This window comes from Coffea arabica, chromosome 3e (assembly GCF_036785885.1).
Source record: "Coffea arabica cultivar ET-39 chromosome 3e, Coffea Arabica ET-39 HiFi, whole genome shotgun sequence".
NCBI lineage: Eukaryota > Viridiplantae > Streptophyta > Magnoliopsida > Gentianales > Rubiaceae > Coffea > Coffea arabica.
This window is the reverse complement of record NC_092315.1, coordinates 6,317,854-6,339,942: the sequence shown is the minus strand read 5'-3', so window position 1 is coordinate 6,339,942 and position 22,089 is coordinate 6,317,854. Positions and strand designations below refer to the sequence as shown.

General features: G+C 33.8%; 3 long non-coding RNA genes across 3 annotated transcripts; 2 read left to right on the top strand and 1 right to left on the bottom strand.

The window, feature by feature from the left end:
- Window positions 1–178: 178 nt before the first annotated feature.
- Window positions 179–2,034, top strand: LOC140038929 (uncharacterized). The gene is made up of 2 exons (XR_011842432.1): window positions 179–971; window positions 1,758–2,034. It is a non-coding gene; the product is annotated as an uncharacterized lncRNA (long non-coding RNA).
- A 3,779-nt stretch (window positions 2,035–5,813) lies between these two features.
- On the bottom strand, window positions 5,814–6,213 carry LOC140038617 (uncharacterized). The gene is made up of 2 exons (XR_011842191.1): window positions 6,141–6,213; window positions 5,814–5,909 (listed from the first exon to the last, which is right to left on the bottom strand). It is a non-coding gene; the product is annotated as an uncharacterized lncRNA (long non-coding RNA).
- Window positions 6,214–10,749: 4,536 nt separating this feature from the next.
- LOC140038616 (uncharacterized) lies at window positions 10,750–12,196 on the top strand. Its single transcript, XR_011842190.1, has 3 exons — window positions 10,750–10,822; window positions 12,007–12,070; window positions 12,147–12,196. It is a non-coding gene; the product is annotated as an uncharacterized lncRNA (long non-coding RNA).
- Window positions 12,197–22,089: the final 9,893 nt, after the last annotated feature.

Below are 22,089 nucleotides of genomic sequence, written 5' to 3'. Positions count from 1 at the left end.
GGATGGTCGTCACTCATGCGTTTCTCACGTGCCAAAAAATTTGTTTTAGGGCTTCCCTTGTTTTCTTTCCCCTCATTCATCTCCGCCGCTTCGTTGCTCTCCAGAGCTCCTCTCCTCTCCCCTTCCATTTTTCCTTTCTTTTCTTTGTTCCTTTGTTCCTTTTTATTGTTCTTTATTTGGTCCTTTTTTATTATTGCTGTATTTGTGGTGTCATTTAAGCTTAGGAACCAAGCCATAAATAAGTTATCTCATCTGTTGGCTTTGGCTTTTAGTGCAAAAGTTTCATGCTTTTCAGTTTATGCTGTACTATATTACTTGATCATTTGGAGTCTTGGAGCTCAAAATCAAGATTGCATTGGTTATCACTCGAGATGTTATATGCTCAAATTTCCCAGCTCTTGTTTAGTTGTTGCTTGGGATTTTCAAAATAACTTAAATTGTCCATTTTCTTTGTTTCTTTTTCATGTCTCTGCCATTGTCAATTTCCAATGGAATTGAACTTATTTCATCTTTTGATGACTTTAGTTTGAAGTTTTTAATTATAGTTTTGAATAATTTTCAACTAATTGTGGGAAAGGAGGTTAAAGTGGCAAAATTTGTTAGATTGGTTGGTAGATAACACTTTGGCCACAAATGCTGTTACGAAAGGTGTATGTTTACCAAAAAACCTATTATTTAGAAGAAAAAATCCTTAGATCTCTTTTCCTTCTTTGACCATATAGTTTTGGATTCATGGGTTGTTTAAATTTTAGCACAATGTCTTTGGCTAAAAACTTGGTGATTATCTTTGTGTAACATTTTATAGCCTTCTTTTTTTCTACTTGTTTCCATTTTGCATATGAACAATTTATTTTTGCTCCTGTTTATTGTTGTTAACTTTTGGGTTGAATTTTATAGGGGTAATGCTTCGTTTAGTACCAGTCAGTCTAAACCCAAGCTTTGGCCTTTTAGCATAGTTCAGCTTTAGACAAGTAAGCTGTTTACACTTTATTTAAAAAAATATCTTAGTCAAATAGATGTGCTTGTATACTAATAATTAGTAGATGTCTCTGTTGATTATGTTTCTGTTAATTATGAGAAAATGATTAAGTTTCTGTTAATTATCTTTTCTACTATTTAACTTGCGAACCATTTCTTTGTGTCCTTATTTGGTGTTAAATTAGATGGATACCGGGCTCTTCATGATGGAATTAGGTATTAAAATTGTCGGCATATAATAAAGCAAATAATGGCCTTCTACTACTTTTAAGATGCTGATTCTAACCTTTTTTCTTTCACCTTTCGGTTTAATATAACCATCTCTATGAATGGAATTTTTTTTTTACAACAGTGTCTATATTGTGTATATAATAATGTAATGGAAAATTGTTCATTTGTAGTTATTGCATGTTTTATATTGTAATTGAAGATTGTTCATTTATTCTTTGGCTACACTGGTGCAGTATGGCCCGACCTATGAATTGTACAAAATCCTTTGCCCCATACTTTTGCCTTCAGGGATAATTATATGGAAAAAACTTGTCTGCCATATAGGTAATTGCATAGATAGGCGCTAATGTTGATGTTCCTGTAAGTGAAAAAAGTTAGATTAAAATGGAAGTGACAATGATAAAAGAAAAAAATCTATGATATATTTTTGGAGAATATGGTAATTGTTACTAATATTTAACTGTATGAAGTGGATTTTTACAGTACCACTCAAGAATGCCTTTGCCATTTGATTAACAAAACTACGTGTTTATTTATGTGGGAAGCAGAATCGGCCACCCTTGAAGCTTTATCAAGATCAAAGCCTTGAAGCATATGACCCTGGATACTAGATTTTGCACTAACTAGCTATCTGATCTTTGCATTACATGCTGTATATGTATGTCAGCTCTTGATGCATTATATCTCACGTGGATGGTGTTATCATAATATTTTTATTTGGTTTAAAATCTTGTGTAACTGGATGAGTTATTTTGTGCCAAGAGTTTGACCATCCCTTTTGCTACTGATGTATTGAGAGGATAGAAGTATGGCCTATATTAATAATCCTCCTCCTTTTTTGATCAAATGCAATTTATCCCACTAAGGTTGTTATGTAAGCACAATTTCTTTTCATTAGATTTCTTGAAGTTATATGCTAATGAAAACCTTTTAGTTATTGTACTACAAAGTAATACATTTTTCGGTCTTTCGGTTAGTTTGAAGTGTATGATTCTAATAACAAGGAAAAGGCTTGATGCAATACTACACTGTGCACAGTGACGGAGCCAGGATTTTTTTTTTGGGGGGGCCAAAATTGAAATTCCATTCAAAGATGACTAATTCATATATATATATATATATATATATATATATATATATATATCAACTCTCATAATATAAACTAAAATTGAAAAAATTTAGGGGGGGCCAATTTTATTTTACACACATATTTACATATTATGAATTAAAATTCTCAAAACTTAGGGGGGGCCATGGCCCCCCTCTGCCCCCCCTTGGCTCCGTCATTGACTGTGCATTTCTTTTTTCTTCTTTTTCTTATATTCCTTTATGAGCTGGAACAGCTTTGATGTGTAATGAGAACCTCTGGAATGCAGTCTACTGGTCGTAAGTTTCATAAATGCAGGCTTTTACATTATCTCATGTGCTTGTCTTTCCTTTTACGGGATTCTGGCTGTTGACATGCATCAAATGATCAAGGGTAGAATTGCATCGAGACCTGTGAAACTTCCTTTTTTTTTTGTGTGTATTGAGTAGTTGACCATCCCCTATGCTATTGATGTATTGAGAAGATACACCTGCATTAGGTAATCCTCCTCCATTTTTGGTCAAATGCAGTTTATCTCACTACGGTTGATATGCGAGCACAATTCTTTTGCTTTCCATAGATTTCTTGAAGTTACAAGCTAATGAAGCCATTTTGGTTATTGTACTACAAAGTAATGGGTCTTTCTTTCAGTCTTTGGGTTAATTTGATGCAATTACGAAAATAGTGGATTGGTTGTATCAGAGTCTAAAAATAAGGCTAAGCCTTGCTGCAATACTACACTGCTCTCTTTTTTTTTTTTTTTTTGAGCTACAAAGTCACAGATTTTGGTGCACATAAAAAATATAAGGCAGCATTGCACAGTGTTATATTATTTTCAAACTAATGACATTGCCATTGCTGTCCAAATCAGTCAGCATACCAAAAATGACTGTCATTTAGCAACCAGACTGAAATTGTGGCTCTCTTCATTGCTTAATAAAATTACAAAAAATAATCACAAACATTTGGATGCACTTTCACGTAACTTTTTATATTGAATATCTCAGTTTGAATAATTGAATATTTCTGGGTAAACTTGAAAATTACACCGCGCATCGCACGGTGTTCCCCTCCTAGTACAATATGAAAGCAAGAAAACGCGTGCCCCAGAGGAACACCGACCAACAAAATAAAGGAATGCAACGTGTTCCTTGGCCCACAAAGATTACTTGAGGTTGGAGATGAAGTTTCGAAAAGTTTTTTGTTTTCACTTCGATCCTTTTTAGTTTGTTGCATCTACAACTACTAATTAAATCAATAAAATTACAATTAATCGTAAAAAAATTATTTTACAATTATATTATTATTCGTTTACTTTTTTTTTCCTTGGTTTCAGCAACTATCTTTTTATTTTATATATATTGTATTACAAAAATTACTATTCTAATCATTTCAAAAAAAATTTCAAATAATCTGCTATCCGAACGCATCTTTGTTATTCGTTTTTAGAGAAATAACAATCATATTTGCTTGAAATCAAGATTGGGGAAATTCAAAATAAGCTAAACCCTTTTTTTTTGTCGTCGTTTTTTTTTTGTCATTTTAATTTGGGAAATAAGGACTATATATCAGAACTATATGCAACAATAACATATATTATTTCCAGCAATTCAATTACAATCTCACTCACTTTGAGCAAATTACAACGCGGAACTAAGTCAAAGTGAGAGAGACAAGTCATAGTGTGGTATTGATATTGCAATCGACGCGTCGCTGCTCTCTCTCCAATTGCAAATTACAACACGGAACCCCTCTCCAATTGCATCTTACTACTATGTTTGATTGGTTAGTTGGGTGGCAAACTGCAATCAGAAAATACGCAGAAAAGGAGGAATTGAGAGTTCAACCACTCGGGTTGCACTTAACTGAAGTGCATTTATAGGAATAGTGTATTATTAAATTGATTGGGATTTTTTCTTAATCTTTATCCTTTCTAAGGAAGAAAAGAGAAAACTATTAATATTGTTTTCATTTGGATAGCATTTCTTGAAATTCTCTTCTTTTTTTTTTTTTGTCCTTGTAACAAAGTCTTCTTTAAATTGGTTTGTGGATAAGAAGTTAGGAATCGGCCGCACAAATTATTGAGGGTGAAAACAAGGAAACAACAGCGAAAGTGCTCATTGTTTTGTCACCATCTAAGCCAGCATGATGATTTCCAATGGAATTGGATATCGATAGGGGGGAATCCCGTCAACCAATGCTCAGCAAGCAAGATAGGATTACTTTTTGTCTTTATAGCGGGCAAAGCTAGTAACCCCAGCACTAAGCCACTAACTTACATTTGGCTCAGAACAGATCCATCATTGTCTACAAGTAAACATGCATCGTAGCGTAACCTTTTTGACTAGTTACAAGCATCATTGAAATGGGCATAATAAGAGAAACGGGAAGTACCCTGAAACGGGAGTAGGAGTAAACAAGTTGCACTTTCTCGGCCACATAATATACACGATCGAACCATCCTAGACGTCCTAGGTTCTGAAATGCAAGCGGCATCCATTTGCTAATTATATCAAGTAAAAACTAAAAAGATTGACCACAATTGAGCGCCGTAAAAGTATCACTTAAATGGTAAAACCCAAGAGGCTAGAACAGGCCCTCCCTGTGTTATCTCATCCGGTAGCAAGCGCCTCTTCAAGTCACGCTTATCAGGTTTCGAGTCTTGCCTGAGGCTACCGTGTTCGAGGCGATAGGGCCTCCCTTCTCTGGCCACAGGGGAATTTGTCGTGCCGAAGACCCGGATACCCTCTGTGTCTGAAAAAAAAAATAAATAAGAGGCTAGAACAGTCACAAGACCAAAGTGGTGGCCGTGAAAGGAAAGCTCAGCGAAAAATTACCTCCTTTTTCGGTTGGGTGGTTCAATTTATAGCAGAGGAATTACATGGCTAGTTCATAATATTTGAATTTGAGTTTTGGAAGACTGCCATTGGTTTGATGATCCCACGCCCCCAAGGTTTAACTGGAATATGTTCTCGAGTTTCCACAGGAGAAAAGGTACGCATGATTCCTAGAGGTCTCAGATTCAATGCGCCAATGGTCAAATGCTAAGAATCAAACATGCGATTCATGTGTACTAAGAGCCAAGTAAAGAGACAGCTCGAAACAAAAGTATGAGGAGGATGTGCCGAACAACTGCTTCAGCACTACAAGTAAATGCTTTCAATTTTCAAGTTACTAACCCGTCCGGACTGCTGCTCAGTATAATTTCTCTGAGGTGTACCAAAAGTTCCCTGCTGAGATGACAAATAACCTCACTACCTTTGGAACAACCGCACCAATCATTGATAAATACACAATGCTGGAAAACTAGGATAAGAGTTGGCCATTACAAAAAGTCTAGTTGAACTAATCTAATCCATTGTAAAACAGACAAAAGAAGAGCCACAGATGTGACAGAGTCTGCCAACCACGCCGTTTCCACAGTTAGTGCACGATTTTGGCTTGGCTCTCTTGAAGAAGACATCTTCATTGATAGAAGGAAAGGCAGCACCAACAAACAGCACTGTACACATTATCATTCGCTAGCTGAATTTACCAATTTCCATCTTCTTCTTTATTGCTTTCTGCCCGTGATAAACGAAAGAATCAATAATCCCCGAAACCGTGAAAACGCCTGAGAGGATAACCAGAATTTGGGCCGTTACCATAAAAAGATGAGCGAAATTTAGAATGGCAACCAAAAACGACATGCAGAAGAATTTAGGTTCAAGTCCCCAGTGAAAAGAAAGGAAGGATTTAGATCCCATCAGCCTTTGTGGACAAAAATAAAATAAAAAAGAAAGAGTAAATCAGAAAAGGTGAATACTGCAACATTATGATTTTTGACAAGGGAAAGGGAAATTACCTCCAACTATAGCACAGACATTTGTGAGGAAGTGTAAAAATGATACGTGCTGCTCCGTGAAAGTTACCTACACAAGTAAAAAATTGCAGGAAATAAAGCACGAGTAAACATGCACGAATTACTTCTCCAGATAGCCCATGGCAAACTGCCTTGGACACAGTCAAATTGTCTGGATAGATTTTTGACTTTCTAATTGTTTAGAAGAGTTTGGATTGGGTGCCCTTAATTCAACATCTATATAGAAATAATACATCATTTTTTTTTTCAATTTTCAACATCATAACGGACCTTGATTGGTGAAAGGTCATAGAAGAAGAAAACTCCAGGAATAGACTGAAGACGGCCTATTTCCGCTCCCTTAAAATGTTCAGTTACAGAGAACTGCAATAGGCAGATGATGTTATATCTCATTCCATGATGAATTAAATGATGTCAGCATAAAACTGAAAATCTTTGCAGTTAGTCACACCTAATTTGATTGGATATTGTGTCCATTTACATCAGTGTACACCGTAGGTACCACCTGCATTGCAGAGAAGAATATAATAGTCCACATGTATGAGATGCTTAATCCCACCCTCCATCTCTCGTCACTTATTTAGATAATCTAAATTTAACTTTGGACTGGGTACAGACTTGACACAGAGGCTACCTGGTATTACTAATCAACTGGAAGAAGAAGAAGGTTGGCAATCAACTTTTTACAATCAAATAGATTCAAAAAGTCAAAAAACTACATCAATACAGAATTACTTGTTCTCATTTCGATATTGTGTCTTCAACAATTAGCAAGCATAGTATCCTCAGCTTTGGAGAATTGGGACCCTATACAATGGTAGTGCAATTCCCACTTTAGAATCAATCCAACCCAATGAATTAGGCAAAGCAAGTCGAGTGGCTCAGGTTGATTTGTGCTCTCCAACCGCCAAAATCACCGTAGAAGTGGTTAGGATTGCCGGTGACATTGAGGACAAGCCCAGAATAAAGTGATGGTGTGATCAATGCACAGTTTGACCAAAATTTGCGGACGCACGTAATATTTGTTAATCCTTGAACGTGAACTTAGTTGGAAGAATTATGTATTTCATCAGCTCACACTCTTTTCACCCTCAACTGTCAGACACAGAATTTAAACACTGACGGGCAAATGCTTCAATTAATATGTTGGTCACTTCAAGTTTAATTTGGTTAGCTATGCCAGACAATAGTCCACAGAACCCTTTTTTTTTCAGATCAAAATAATATCATAATATAAAGTACTCGATCGGCTGCTGCAATAATGAAAAATTCAAATAAAATGTCTGTTTAATTTGGCTAGTTTCAAACTGGACTTTCAGAGCAATCGACTTCGTACAAGTGTTGGAGCAACATAGGCTAGAAAATACCTTAAAAAATAGAAGGAAAAAAAAGGCGTAGAATAGAAACATGAAATATGATAAAATTGTTGTCCTAATCAAGTCAGATTAGAATCAATAATGACGCATTTGTCGGTCCTTTTATTTCCACTTATCATGATCAGTTCGCCTTCTCCCAGAATATTGGTCTGCTGTATTTAGCTCCAGGTCTTCTTCAGTGTAGTTGCCTCCAGCTCCAGATCCAGGACTGATAATATTTGTATTAGTATTTTGCTACTCCAAAATAATGCTCTAAATCAATTTCGCTTGCTACGACTGCTGATTAAGGGTAGAACGGTTCCAATTAATAGTAGGAAAGCAAAAGACTACCATCCTTCTTTCCTCAATCACTTGCCTCTTCCTTTCCCCTCACATTTTATGCCAAAAACCCAACATGCCTATGTTGGATTCGGCATTTTTGGTGGAAAACAAGAAAGATTGGATTATCCTCAAAAAAAGTTTGTTTATCACCTTTTCATGCTTCCAACCAGCTCTTTATTTTATATACATCACATATGAATGCGGTAGAGTATTATTTTTGTACAAATATTTCTTAAAAAAAATGCAATCCAAAGGTACTTCTATGCCGACAACACTTTGCTGTGGTTACTCACAAATTTGTGGAGGCAAAGTGTGAATCTCATGAGGATACAAGTAAACACTTTCATTTTGAACCATTAGTCGTGGGGGCTAGTGGTCAGGGAATTAAACTCCCACCTAAGGTTAAAAAAAAAAAACATTTTCATTTTCATTTTTGTGGGATGAATTTAATAATTCCAAAATTACTGTACACATAACTTGAAAGAAAGTTGTGGAATGATAATACGGTAAAAAGGTAATGCATAAGGAAAGATTTTTTTTTTCCTTCAAAATATGAAGAAAGGAAATTATTATTAGCACTTCCAGCTAAATAGTAGTAACCAGTAAGGAAGTTATTAATTAGACATTTCAGCTAATTAAATAGTAGTTTTCTTTACTTTTTCCTAAGAAATTTTAGTTCATATGTAAACTTTCATTTATATGCACAAAAGTGGATGCATTTGCTTTTATACAACAAGATAATTCGAGATGAGCCCTTAACTCTAATAAATTTGGAGGGGGTAAAAACTTCTGCAGGCAGAATTCAACATGGAGAACCAAAAAAAAAAAAAAGAGAGAAAACCCCCAATCACATTTGGTTTATTGTTTTCTTTTAAGCATATTATTATATTGTAAAAACCAAGCATTATATGTGCTTTTAAATTTTAAGTAAACTCACATGTTCATTATAACTGTGGTTGAGACAGCCAAGGAAAAAAGCGCTGTTTGTTTCTCAAATGTGACATCCTCCTGCAAAAGATCCAAAATAAATAAGGAAAGGAATGCACCCTCTTGTATCACATTCATAAGTTATAACCAATAATTACTAAGGCTTTCGCAAATTAGACACTAAAATTCATTGGCAAGACAATAGAATGGAATCACCTCTCGCTCATATCCATCACTACCCTTTGTGTCAATAACAAGAATTGGAGAGCCACCCCTTGGTGATGGGCATTTTGTCATCCAAATTCCCTTTGTCGTTTGAGCCCTGAAAACATTGTTTACAAAACGTTCTTTTTTTAGGGAATAAACCAATTACGGACTAAGGGTCTATTTGATAACATAAAAAAATGCTGAATCTGAATTTTTTCTGACATTCAAATGTTTTGAGTGTTTGATAAATGAAAATCCATTTGCTGAACTTGTGTGTATTTTTTTCAGCACAAAAATCCTAACTGAATGCTTAATTCTGATAAGAATCAATAGAATTACTTCAATTACCTTATCTTATCTACCAAATCTACCCTTGTTTGTTAATTATGTTCAAAATTCTTATCTAATTAAACAATCTAATATTCTCTATCTAATAATTTTCTATATCTTTTTTCTCCCTTTTGAACGATTTTCACATCTTTTCCATACTCCTCCATAGTGTAACCCTTGTGTTTTTTTAGATGATTGGATGCTATTTTAGTGCTTGCAAAAAGAGATATTGGCCATAGCCGGCTGCGGTTTCACCAAGTAAACGGCCCACACAATGATGATAATTGTACGAGTCAAGAGTACTGAAAACCATGACTCATGAGGTAAACTCTCTCTCTCTCTCTCAAAAAAAAGAAGGAGAATAAAACTTCTTTCTTACATTCTACCTTCATGTTCATTTCCTTTTAGATGTTGCTAATTTGTGTAACTAGACTTTTAGAATCTCTCAAAATACACGCCAAACCAAGAAAGTGACATCAAGATTTCTAAATTTGAAGGTAGATGAATAGAAACTACATGCAAATAATTATTTTCTCATCCTTTGGCTCTCAAAACGCGAGAGACTACACTATATAAAGTGCCGACTTCATCTGGTTCTTTGTTTGTCAACTGAATTTCCAGAATAGGTGCAATGTATCTTTCAAGTTCGAAAGTCAAGTCTTTTTTTTTCCTTTTTGTTAAGAAGTCTTTTTAAATTGCGAATCAACTTTCTTTGTTTGAGTTGATGTGCCTAATTAGCAATTAAGTAAAGGGGTTCGTGTAAATTGAAGTCAAGCGTGCAAGAGCAAAGACTTTGAACATTCCAAGTCTTTCTCCAGGACTTGCTGCATAATTGATAGTCCGCAAACAATAAGTACAGACCTAACTTCTACTCAGCAAGGTCCCTTCCACTTCCACTTATGAGGTCCCTTTGGGCTTGGATATGAGGTCCCTTCCACTTATTGGATTGATGGATTTGAGAAGGACAAGTTCGTCATTTTGTGGCCTTACTGGAAGAACATATTCTCTCTCCACCAGTGGGTAGGGCAAAAATCATTCAAGAGTCATGTGCTTCCAACCATCAAGATAATATAAGAACGAGTTGCTTGTTGCTGTAGTTGCTTTCTATGCTGTCACATGGCTGGTGGAAGGAGAAGCTTGCGTTTGTTTTGCTGCCTTGAATGTTGTTCCCTTATTTTGGATGGGAACGGATGGAAGTGCAAGTGGACTACAACATAAAGGGTAGGTGAAGTCCTGAATTATTGTCCGGAAGGAAGTGATGGATCAGAGCGAGGGGTAGTTTTCAAATTTATTGTCTTCAAATGACAGAGTTAACATGTCTTAGAAAACCGTACCTTAATTAGTAATTACTGGAAAGAGTACTTTGCTGGTTAAGTTGTCCAAATTAGATTGAATTCACTTTCTGATTCAGTTTTCCTTTGTCTCTTTTTAGGATGATACGAAGTTTGAGAAACAAACTGCACTATTTTGCTTGGCTGTTTCAAACACAGTCATAGTCAACATGTAAGCTTGGTTTTGAGACACCACAACTCCATAACCTTAAAATTTCCTTCTCATGATGTCCCTAAATTTGAGAAAAGATAAACAGCTTTAAAAGTTAAAGCTAATCAAGTAAAATTATTGAAATTCTTAAGAGGTAAGCATCCAAAAGGGAATAGTTTAAAAAATTCATCCATCACTTCTCCCTTTTTTTTATCTTGTTAAGGTCAATAAACAAAGCAATTTGGTAGTTGATTGGTATGGATTGATATACACTTTACCATAAGCTAAAGGGTTCACACGTATTTTTGAGAGAAATATATATATGCTAAAATGAGGTAGGGGATCGGAAGCACATCGAGTCACATACTTCCATGGCTTATCCAGAATAGGACAATTTTTACTCTTATGTATAAGATAAATTACTTATAACCCCTGTGATTTTACGTAATGTCAAATAACCTTACTAAGGTTTCAAATTAAATCTCCTAGGAATTTATGTAAAGTGAAAAATGGACGGAATGCACAATCAGTTATAGCATTTTTGTCAAATGCGCTCTAAAAATACATGTGTTAACATCTTAATCTCCATGTAAATCTCTTTTAATTTGTATAAATATCCACTTTATCCCATTGTAATTTTTTTATTTATCCACGTAATCTTTCTATACTTTTATACAAAGTAGTTGAGCTACTAATTGATTTAACATTTAAATAAGGACACTATTGGTATTTCAATTAAAGATATTACATAGGCTATTTATCATCAATTTTTCATTTTAAATAAAATCATAGGGGCACAAAATGAATTTTTTGAAATGTAAGAAAGTCATGTGGCAATAGAAGAAATCACAGGAGGTTATATGTGATTTACCCTTATATATATCCTCCCTTCCCAACCAGGATGACGGTTGTCTCTATTATTATTTTTTTAATGAAGTTAACTCCACATTTTTAACAGTTTCACTATGCAAAATTTCAAGTACGTTATTCAGTAATTTTATTAGCAATTGTCCACTGCTTTCATACGATTAATTAACTCAAGGTATCATAAATGTTCATACTTTTAAATTACTAATTCAATTTCATTAAATGTAGCTGAAGTTGTTAATTTTTGTGTACATATATTCTCCGTAAAATCTACCCATCGAAGGAGGTGCTTCATAGTTCATACAGCGTATTAAGACAACTTTTTGTTAATCAAACAGGAAGTGTTATACTGTTAATCTTAATAATGGAGGGAATCAGCCACTCTTACGAACTGTATTTGAGGTAAGCAATTTTCATGGCTCAATAATTTGTTGGTGTTTGTGGTATAGTATTATCTCTATAACACTGTACCCCTCAGGTAATGATTAGAAAATTACGTACCCCGCGGAAAGTGAATCTAGTGTTTGTTCTCCGTGACAAAAACAAGGTATAGATTATTAAATCCTTTTATATTTTCTTGATATTCCGTTGATTGATTAACTAGTGCTTAATCACAACAATTCATCTTATAAATTGTTTTGAATCTAGTGCCCTCTGCATAAGTTGGAAGAACAGTTGAAAGAAGGAATGTATAAGGTGATAAGTGACTAATTTACGTAATAATTGTATGACATTTTATATTATTTTTAGTCACTTTGGTTATATTATTGGAAGAATATGAATCATTTTGGCTATAATTGGTGAATAAATGTTTTTAAGTGATTAAATGAGGTTTTTATCACTTTTTACTTGGATTTTGTGTATTTTGACAGTTTTGACACATTTTCGTATTTCGGCTATAACTTGAGTTACAATGATCGGATTGGGATGATTCTTGAACCCATTTGAAGATCAGAGATAGATCTACAACTTTGGTGAAGACATCTAAATCCAGTTTGAAGGTTTTCCAGGTCAAAATGCCGAATTACAATAGCAAATTTCTACTGGTCGAAGCTGGAACAGGGCAATGAGCAGGCAAGGGTATTTCAGTCATATCTCAGCCTACACAGATCCAAATGAGGTGATTCTTGATGCATTAGAAAGATAACTCAAAAGGCTACAACTTTCGTGTTTTAGACATGAGCTGGTTCAACCTCTAACATCAAGAAAAGATTGGTTGAAGTTGGGCCAAAAACAGAGCAAGTGATCCACACTCGGATCCACTATTCATCCGAACCCTCGGTTGTTTCTGGGTTAGTGGATCCGAGCTCGGATCCATACGGATCCGAGGTACTGTAGCAGCTCGGATCACTGGTCAGAAAAGGCTGCTCTGTACGCGTAAAACTCAATTTCACCTCCACCAACTCACATTGGATGCTAGACATGTGAGAAACATTCCCAGCTGTAAAAGGGAGATGTAATCCTCATTTCTTGACCACCTTTCATCATAAAATAGCCAAATTCATTGCAAAAAAGGAGATGGGGAGTTCATAGCAGAAAAATAGAGAGACATACGGGAGAAGCTTGAAGTTGCAGAAATGTAGCTCTTTCATCTCCCTAGTGTTAGTTTAGCTTAGTATAGAGTAGTGTAGCTTTCCATTCTTGTTTATTATCTAGATTAGGATGAAGATGGAGGATGAAGAAGGCAAGGAAGAAAGCTCATGTGACAAGGGTTGTATTCCTTCCAAACTCTTTATCTTTTGTATTTGATTCCATGTTTAGTTAATATACAAGTTCTGGATTTTGTGTTCATTATGTGTTTCTAAAGTTTATACCTTGGGTTTGGTTGAACTTTCTATGATTGTTAGTGCTTATTATTTGGCTATTTGACTGCTATGATTTGAGCAAGTTATTTAGCATTTTAGCTCTTTAAATCATGATTAATCTGGTACCATTGATTGTGATGATCTAAGGTGTTATTTCTGCAATGAAAATTGAGATTTAACACTAGTTCAAGAAGTGCTAAACATAAGGAGTACACTCACGAAAGTAGAGGTGCACTTATGTGGTTTTTGGTGATTCATATCATGTAATTTCATTGAAGAAATGAACTTGTAGCTAATTTCATAACCATGAAAATAGGTATGGATTAGTTATAGGTATAATTGATTCACTACGAAAGTAGGATTCAAATGCATAAGGAAATTACACCATAATTAGCCTAAATGTAGTACTCAATGATCCAAATATAGCACTTGCATGAGTAGTTAGGGATACCACAACCTAAGGAACTTTCATTTGTTAATTTCTTGTATAAGTGCAGTAGGTTAAATTTCTTATCATTAATTGATAGTCTAAATAATAGAGAAGCTTTAGTAGTACCGGTAATTGCAATCTTCCTTGTGGGATCGACCCTTAATACCCTATACTCGCTCACGATTCGTATACTTGCGATAAATCGCGTGTGGGGTATTTAGGAGTTTATAAATGTAAAACTTGATTAGGATGAGCTTAATTGTATATGTATACTCCGCGCACGTCATAAGGTAAAAATCATCTAGGAATGATTATCTAAAGTGTTGTTTCTGCAATGAAAATTGAGATTTAACACTGGTTCAAGAAGTGCTAAACATTGGGAGTACACTCACGAGAGTAAAGGTGCACTTATGTGGTTTTGGTGATTAATTTCATGTAATTTCATTGAAAAAATGAACTTGTAGTTAATTTCATAACCATAAGAATAGGTATGGATTAGTTATAAGTATAGTTGATTCACTACGAAAGTAGGATTCATTGCATAAGGAAACACCATAACTAGCCTAGATAGTAGTATTCAATGATCCAAATATAGCACTTGCATGAGTAATTAGGGATATCACAACCTAAGGAGCTTTCATTTGTTATTTTCTTGTATAAGTTCAGTAGGTTTCATTTCCTATAATTCATTGATAGTCTAAATAATAAAGAAGTTTTAGTAGTACCGGTAATTGTTAAATCTTTCTCGTGGGATCGACCCAATATATACCCTAAACTACTAGTTGACCTGTATACTTGCAGTGAAACGAGTATAAATCGGATTTTTTAACTTGCACTGATATAAAAAAAAAACCGTCAAAAGAAAACATTTTTAGGTTCACCACCCTTTACATCGTCGAGTAATTAGAAAAAACATGTTGATCAAAGCCAGATCAAGACAAACTCGTTATTTACTATACCATGATTCGCATTCAAGATGTTCATCACCGTTTCATGCATACCAATTTCATCAAACTTTGATTTGAATAGCACCGAAGGATCATGATATTTATATCCACCTATCCTCTAACATCCTTGTTCTGTTTCAAAATCATTTCAACATAACCTTCCTCATAAAATAAATTAAACAAAACTAGGAAAATCTAAGAAACCAAGGATAGATGAATTCAAGTTTCTAAGCAGTTTCAGAAAATGGTTCAATGTGTACTAGGAATTGATGGAAATTTCTGGTCTTTTATGAATTGCCGTAAATTTTTTGTTTTGTTTTATTTCCTTCCACTATGAATAGGCCTCTCAATTGGATCATATGCTCCGCGTTTTTATGAGTTCAGATTCAATTCATTTAATTTGTAACACATTCAGGTTTCGGGCCGTGAGTTTTGAGTTAATAAATGTGATGATCATCTTAGTTCACAAAATATCCTAGTTTTGAATCTTATTCAGGTTTAGTCCAATCTCACTTATTGCTTTTCAATTTTTTTAATATAATTACTACAACTATTGAGTTGTAAAACTAATTTAATATTCATAGGACAATAACATTAAAACTAATCATGAACAAGTAATAGTTCTTAAAAAGCATATAACCTAAGAATTTTTCAAATCCAATACATTTTCAAAGATTGGAACTTCTTCATAACTTTGTGACTTGAATCCAAATATATTTTGATGATTTGTATTTCTAGACAAAAAAGAAATCTACCATTATTATGGCAACACAAAAATTTACTCAACCAATAAAAAAAGTTGAAGTTTCAATTATGCATTACTAATATTGGCTCTCAAGAAAGCTAGTAGAGGAATCTTCAAATGTATTTTTGTGTTTTATAATTTGTGTATATTTAGTATTTATTAATAATATATTTGGATATATTATTATATATAATATCAATATATCAATATATAAATATTATATATATTTATATCATTATATATATAGGTAATTTAAGAGTCGGACCTATATCGGGTTTGAGTCTAATGAGACCCGAGACTCATATTTAATTCAGGTCTAATTTTAAATTTCAGTCATTCTTTCATGTTAATACTTCCTCCTTTCTGCTTTTGTTACTAAAAAATTGGAACATAATCTTTTATTTGTTTTACATCCCAATTTTTGCTTGAATCTTCTAAATTTTTACTTTTTGCTAATAGTTACAGATTCATATATAATTAGCTCTATAGCTTGTAGAAACTTATTTAATTACTTCAATTAGCCTAAAATGTCTATTCGATCGAAGTTAAGTTCATCATTTTTTGTATTACAACACGTAACAGGTAATTTTTAGTGGAGAAACTAGTATTATGATGGATTTTATGGTTGTTAGATAGAGAATTTTTTATGTACTATTTGACCAAAATAGATGTTGAAAGAAATAGTATAGCGCTTGAACAGTTTTTTAGCTAAAAATTTGTGTCTGCTTTTGCGCACAAGAGCTTGAGAACTGGTTTAAATGGTGATTGAAAAGTTTATCATGAGCAAACTGCAATTAGCAATTAAGTAAAGGGGTTCTTGTAAATTGAAGTCGAGTGCGCAAGGGCAAAGAATTCGGACATTCCATGTCTTTCTCCGGGACTTGCTCCATAATTGAATATAGCGGGCAAACAATAAGTACGGACCTAACTTCTGCCCCAGCCAGGTCCCTTCCTACTTATTGCATTGATGGGTTTGAGAAGGGCAAGTTCGTCGCTTTGTGGCCCTACTGGAAGGACATATCCTCTATCCGCCACTGGGTAGGGCATAAAATATTGAGTCTACAATTTAAATCCGACTAAGTGAAGACCCTCTAAAAGTTTAATCCACACCTTTTCTAATCTCAGTTATCATGTTCAAAATTCGGACCTTGAATATGATTAGGAGAATACCTCTAAAACTGTAATGGTTTGGTCATGTCGGTGATGGTATGAAGTTGGATTCAGTTTTCTTCTCCATTTATGCATAACTTATGGCTGACGGGTAAAAAGAAACAGTTGATCGCGTTATATATTCATCACCCAATGTTCAATATATTCCATAGTTTTTAGGGCAAATTCCACTTTATCCCCCTGTAGTTTAGCATTTTTTTACATAATTTCCCTATTGTTACAAAAGTTATACATAACCCCCTCATGATTTGGATTAAAGTGTCAAAGTGACGGAAATGATCATTTGTAACGGAGTCACCTAAAATGCCAAAAATACCCTTATGTAACGTTGAAAATTATTTATTAACCAAGGGGGGTTATGTGTATATTTTGAAAACCATAAAGGAGTTATATGATAAAGTATTAAACCATAAGAGGATTTTATGGTAAAATATAAAAATCATATGGAATTAGTGTGTCATGTATTTATAAGGGTAATTTCGACATTTTTAGAAGTTTCGTTACGAATGACTATTTCCGTCACTTTGACACTTTAATCAAAATCATGAGGGGGTTATGTATAGCTTTTGAAACCATAGGAGGGTTATGTAAAAAAAATGCTAAATCATAGGGGGTAAAATATAATTTGCCCTAGTTTTTATATATATTTTTACACATAGATACGAGAAAACAGTTGAATCTAATAAAAAAATGACAAACGCTTTAAAAAAATCCCATTAGAATATCGTTTGGAAGAAAATTCTCACTAAATAACCCTACAAAAGAGGAAAACCCTTGCTAATAAATACTAGAAGAGGAAAAACTTTCACTAAAATATTTTGATTTGGACTAACCAATTTGTTTGTCCATTTAAATTGGATCCGGCGGAATAATGATAAAGAAGGGGGAAGGGGGAAGGGGGAAAAGAGTTTACAAAAAACAGAATTCATAAAAATAGGTTGGTTCAGATAGGTTAGGTATACGTAATTGAATGGCTATAAATAAGTAAACTCCTGTAGATGTTTCGACAATTGATTCTCGAATTCGATTGAATCTAAGATGGGTGCTTGGTTTACATTATGGAATAAAGGCATGTATATGTGATATTAGATATTGATTGGATATTTATGAAATAAGGCTATATTTCATTTGTCATACTTCTATGAATTTATATGGGGATTCGAATATAAGCCCTTCCCTTTCTGTCTCTTTTTGACTGTGAATTGAATGAATAAACAAATGAAAGTAAGGAATTTCACTACCTTAGGACCGTTATAGTTACGACTGCCGTTCATCGGGGCTTCGGTCACCGGCTCCCCTGTTATCAGGTCACCAACTTCCTTGACCTTCCGGCACTGGGCAAGCGTCAGCCCCTATACATAGTCTTACAACTTTGCGGAGACTTATGTTTTTGGTAAACAGTCGCCCGAGCTTAGTCACTGTGACCCCTTTGTGAGGAGGCACCCCTCCCTTTTTTGAAAAAGGGGACCTCTCTCACCCCCAATCGACCCTCAAACCTAACCCCTCGTTTGTTCCATTAATAATTAATGTTATTATTAAATCTTGTTCATGATATTGAGAAAAATAAAGAAATTTAGAGATTCTTTAAATTAAAGTTTTTTATTAATTTATTTTTTCATTTTCTTTAGTATTTTCTTTGTTAGTTCTATCTCTTCAAAAATAAAATAAAAACAAAGGGAGGGAGGTCTTGGCTTGAGACTAAGATCTCCCTCTCATTGTTAATATATATACCCCACTTTTTGGTCTCCCACATTATCACTTGTCAGACCGAAGTTTATGGCAAGTGACTATTTATGCTTCTCTAATCTTTTAGATGATTAAGTATGATTAAGCATTGAGTATAACACTGCTATGTGTATTTTGGTTTATATCTTATGGCATTGTTGATGTATTTTGGATCATTAGTATTGATGCAATAAAATAAGATAATGTAATTTATACAAAAAAAATTAATTACTCCTCTTGGGAAAAAGGAAATCATGGACTCCAAAAGAAAAGAATTCACACAGCATATGGAATAGTAATATTTCGGTCAAATGAAATCGCCTTCTGAAAAAATAAAAGAGAAAAGTTATAGCAGACGAATTGTTATTGATGATATAGAAAACATGATTGGTTGAAACCAAAGAATTGTAAAATGTATCAATTTAACAAATATTATTATTATTTAACGATTGCCTCCCCTAGAATTCTTAAAATCTGTCTTTTCAATTAAATTATGACCCCCAAATTCTTTCATGAATAATCCTGCCAACTGCGGATCCTCATTCCACTGCTACAATCGAAATTTCATTTAGGAAGAATGAATGGCAGATTTACCAAGAGTTTTCTTGTTCTTCTCATACCATCCGATGTCTCTTGATCGGCTCAATTAAGAAAACTTTTGACTGCTAGTATAACTTGCAAGATACTTCTCAGTTAGAAAGAAAAATTGATGATCTTTCTATGTGAAACATGAACCCTTTATGGGCTTAGGCACAATAATAGTATCCAAATGGGAAAAAATGTCAAGTTATTTGTTCTAAGAACAATAGGCAAAATACAACAATCATAATTAAGCTATAAATTTGTTCCAGACATTTCTTGGAAATATTAATAATACTATTTTTTCATGAATAAATTCTTGATAAACTCACCAATAACAGGAAGTATTGCAAAGGTTAACCTCACTAACCAGAGCAAATTAACCATGGAAAATGCCAGATCCCACCATGAGAACTTCTGCTTAGCTCCCAGCTGAAAAGTCAGAGAATTGAATCCAATTAGGCAATACAGTCAACCTATTTATATGGCAATTGCAAATTGATAATGTCATTTAACCTTATTACTTAAGTCAGATTTATGATATAACTCAGCCTATTGCGTGCCAATTGCAAAATATATATACCTGATTCATCTCTGCTTCAACATATATGAAGTGGTCAAGATTGATATATGATATTTGCAAACTTGTAAATAGCTTTTAATTTCTTCAGCAATGTAGTTAGAATATTAAATAAATTTGTTGCCACTAATCAGATACCAGATAGAGTAACTTCAAAAAGTAGGATAGAATGGCATTTCTCTCGTATTTTTGACAAATATTAGTCCCATCATTTAAAATAAGATAGTTTGGTCCCAAAACATTTGATAGATCTTGTCAGTCGCATGTTCAATGACCCTTCTAGCTTGAACTATGATGTGCTAAACTTTAAGCAATGAAAGAAAATTGACTGTAGATTTTCCTACTACCCTATCAACTCTTAAATAGTAAATCGAGCTATTCTTTGCCAAATAATAAATAAAGTAAATAAAATAAAATCGGCCTATTCTAGATTCTAGGGAGAGAATTTCTCTCCCCATAAAAGTAAACAACAACAATTCATAAATTATAGTTAATTGGCTTCTTTTTTAAATACCTTAACAAGATTTGAGACAATTTGGTAGATTCTTAAATGCAATAATTAAGGGTCTGTTTAAAAGGTACTCGCAAAAATATATTTCAGGTGTCATATTTTCAGAAATGTAAGATTAATTACGGAAAATAAATAAATATAATGAAGGGTAGGTAAGATTAAATAGAAAAAGTATATAAATGCAAGGAAAGGTAATAATTGTTAATATGTATATATACGTGGTAAGTTAGATTTATTAACAATGCCTGTTAAAAAAATCTAATAACCAATGGACCTTACCTTGGATGTATGTCTTACTTTTACCAGTTTCACATATGGAGTTTTTGGAGAGAAGCAAAGCTAATTGTTTGACTAGGGAGCAGTTATAACCTGTCTTTGTACCTTTAGGGGGTCAAAAATTTCACTGACATCAACCCTGTCTTTGTAAACATTCATATCATGCAGTAATATTTGACGTTGTTTAGCTGTGTGATTCCAGTTAGCTTGCTCAATAGCAACATCTGCAAAGACAGAAAAAAAATGTGGCTTCTATTGCTTACTGTTACTAAAAGAAAATTTGGACTGCAATTAAATGTTGACTTACACCGTGCATACATGTTAAAGATGTAAGAATTCCTAAATTGACAGTGTATCCAAGATAAATTATTTAAACAAACAGTTGGTTGCCAATTCCTAAATTGACATTGTATCCAAGATAAATTATTTAAACAAATAGTTGGTATTGGCACGGACTTTATTTTACTTCCCACTAAAAATAATCAGAATGTTGCTTGCAAATCGTGCATGTTGATTGTATACCTCAAAATCAAACTAGATGAAAATGGAAAAATGAATCACTCAAAGAAGGTGAACAAACATATAAAAGATTTAGCAATACCTGCGAATTTGTCATCGAGTTGGACGAGGAAATCATTGGTGTAATCTGCATGCTTGAAATTTTCTAGAGCTGCGTTCCTTATGTGTTCCAGCGTAGTCAGGTAGGTTGGCTTAATAACCTAATAGTTTTAAGAGGATAAAGCAATCAACAACATCTCTATGCATCCACTTCTTTGTAAAAAGAATTCAACAGAAAAGAAAGGGTATAAAATTAAGGACTAATTTTACTTTGCAGTTCAAACTTGTACGCCATTCTAACTTCGTATGCTAATCTTTTAGCTTTGTCTCACTTAAATTCAACCAATGTATAGGGTTAATTAAAGGAATAGCATACTGTGCATACAACACATTTTTTACATGATTGATAGGGATTATGAGATGATGATAATACACTACCATCTAGTAGAGTGGATGAGGTGTACATTATGTGCACGGTTAGGTAAATGGGATAATTCTAAGAGAGATTAAGGTGTAAAGCGTTCAAAATTGAAGTTTGGAGAATAAAATAAGAACGTGGTATAAGATTTTGTGTGTAAAATGGAATTATTGAGGTTACACAAATAGGCAAATAGGCAAAACACTTGCACTTAAGAGCATACCTTCAACAATTTCTCGATCAGCTGCTCTCTTCTTTCATTCCTTATTGTTTCGTCGTATCTTAGAGTTTCTTTATCATACCTAGAACATTGTGACAAAGTATATATGCTAATCGCCAAAAAATACTATGACGAATATAACTTGTACTTTTAATATAATCTTTATGCATATCATGCAGAATCAATTAATGAATTCGATAAACGATTGCAGCAACAAGAATGTTACGGTGATGAAGGTCTGATCACAAGTTGTAAAATTGTTCAGTTCAAACCGATTTATGTAATTACTAGTACATTGGATATAAATTAGTACAGTTTTAGTGTAATCTTGTATTTTATACAAATTTAGTTATATAAGTTGACAAATTCAACTTTACACTCGATTTGTATGATTTTACAACAAAACATAAAAGAATTTTATCGACGAGTTTGAATCGGACAATTCTTAACTTGTGAG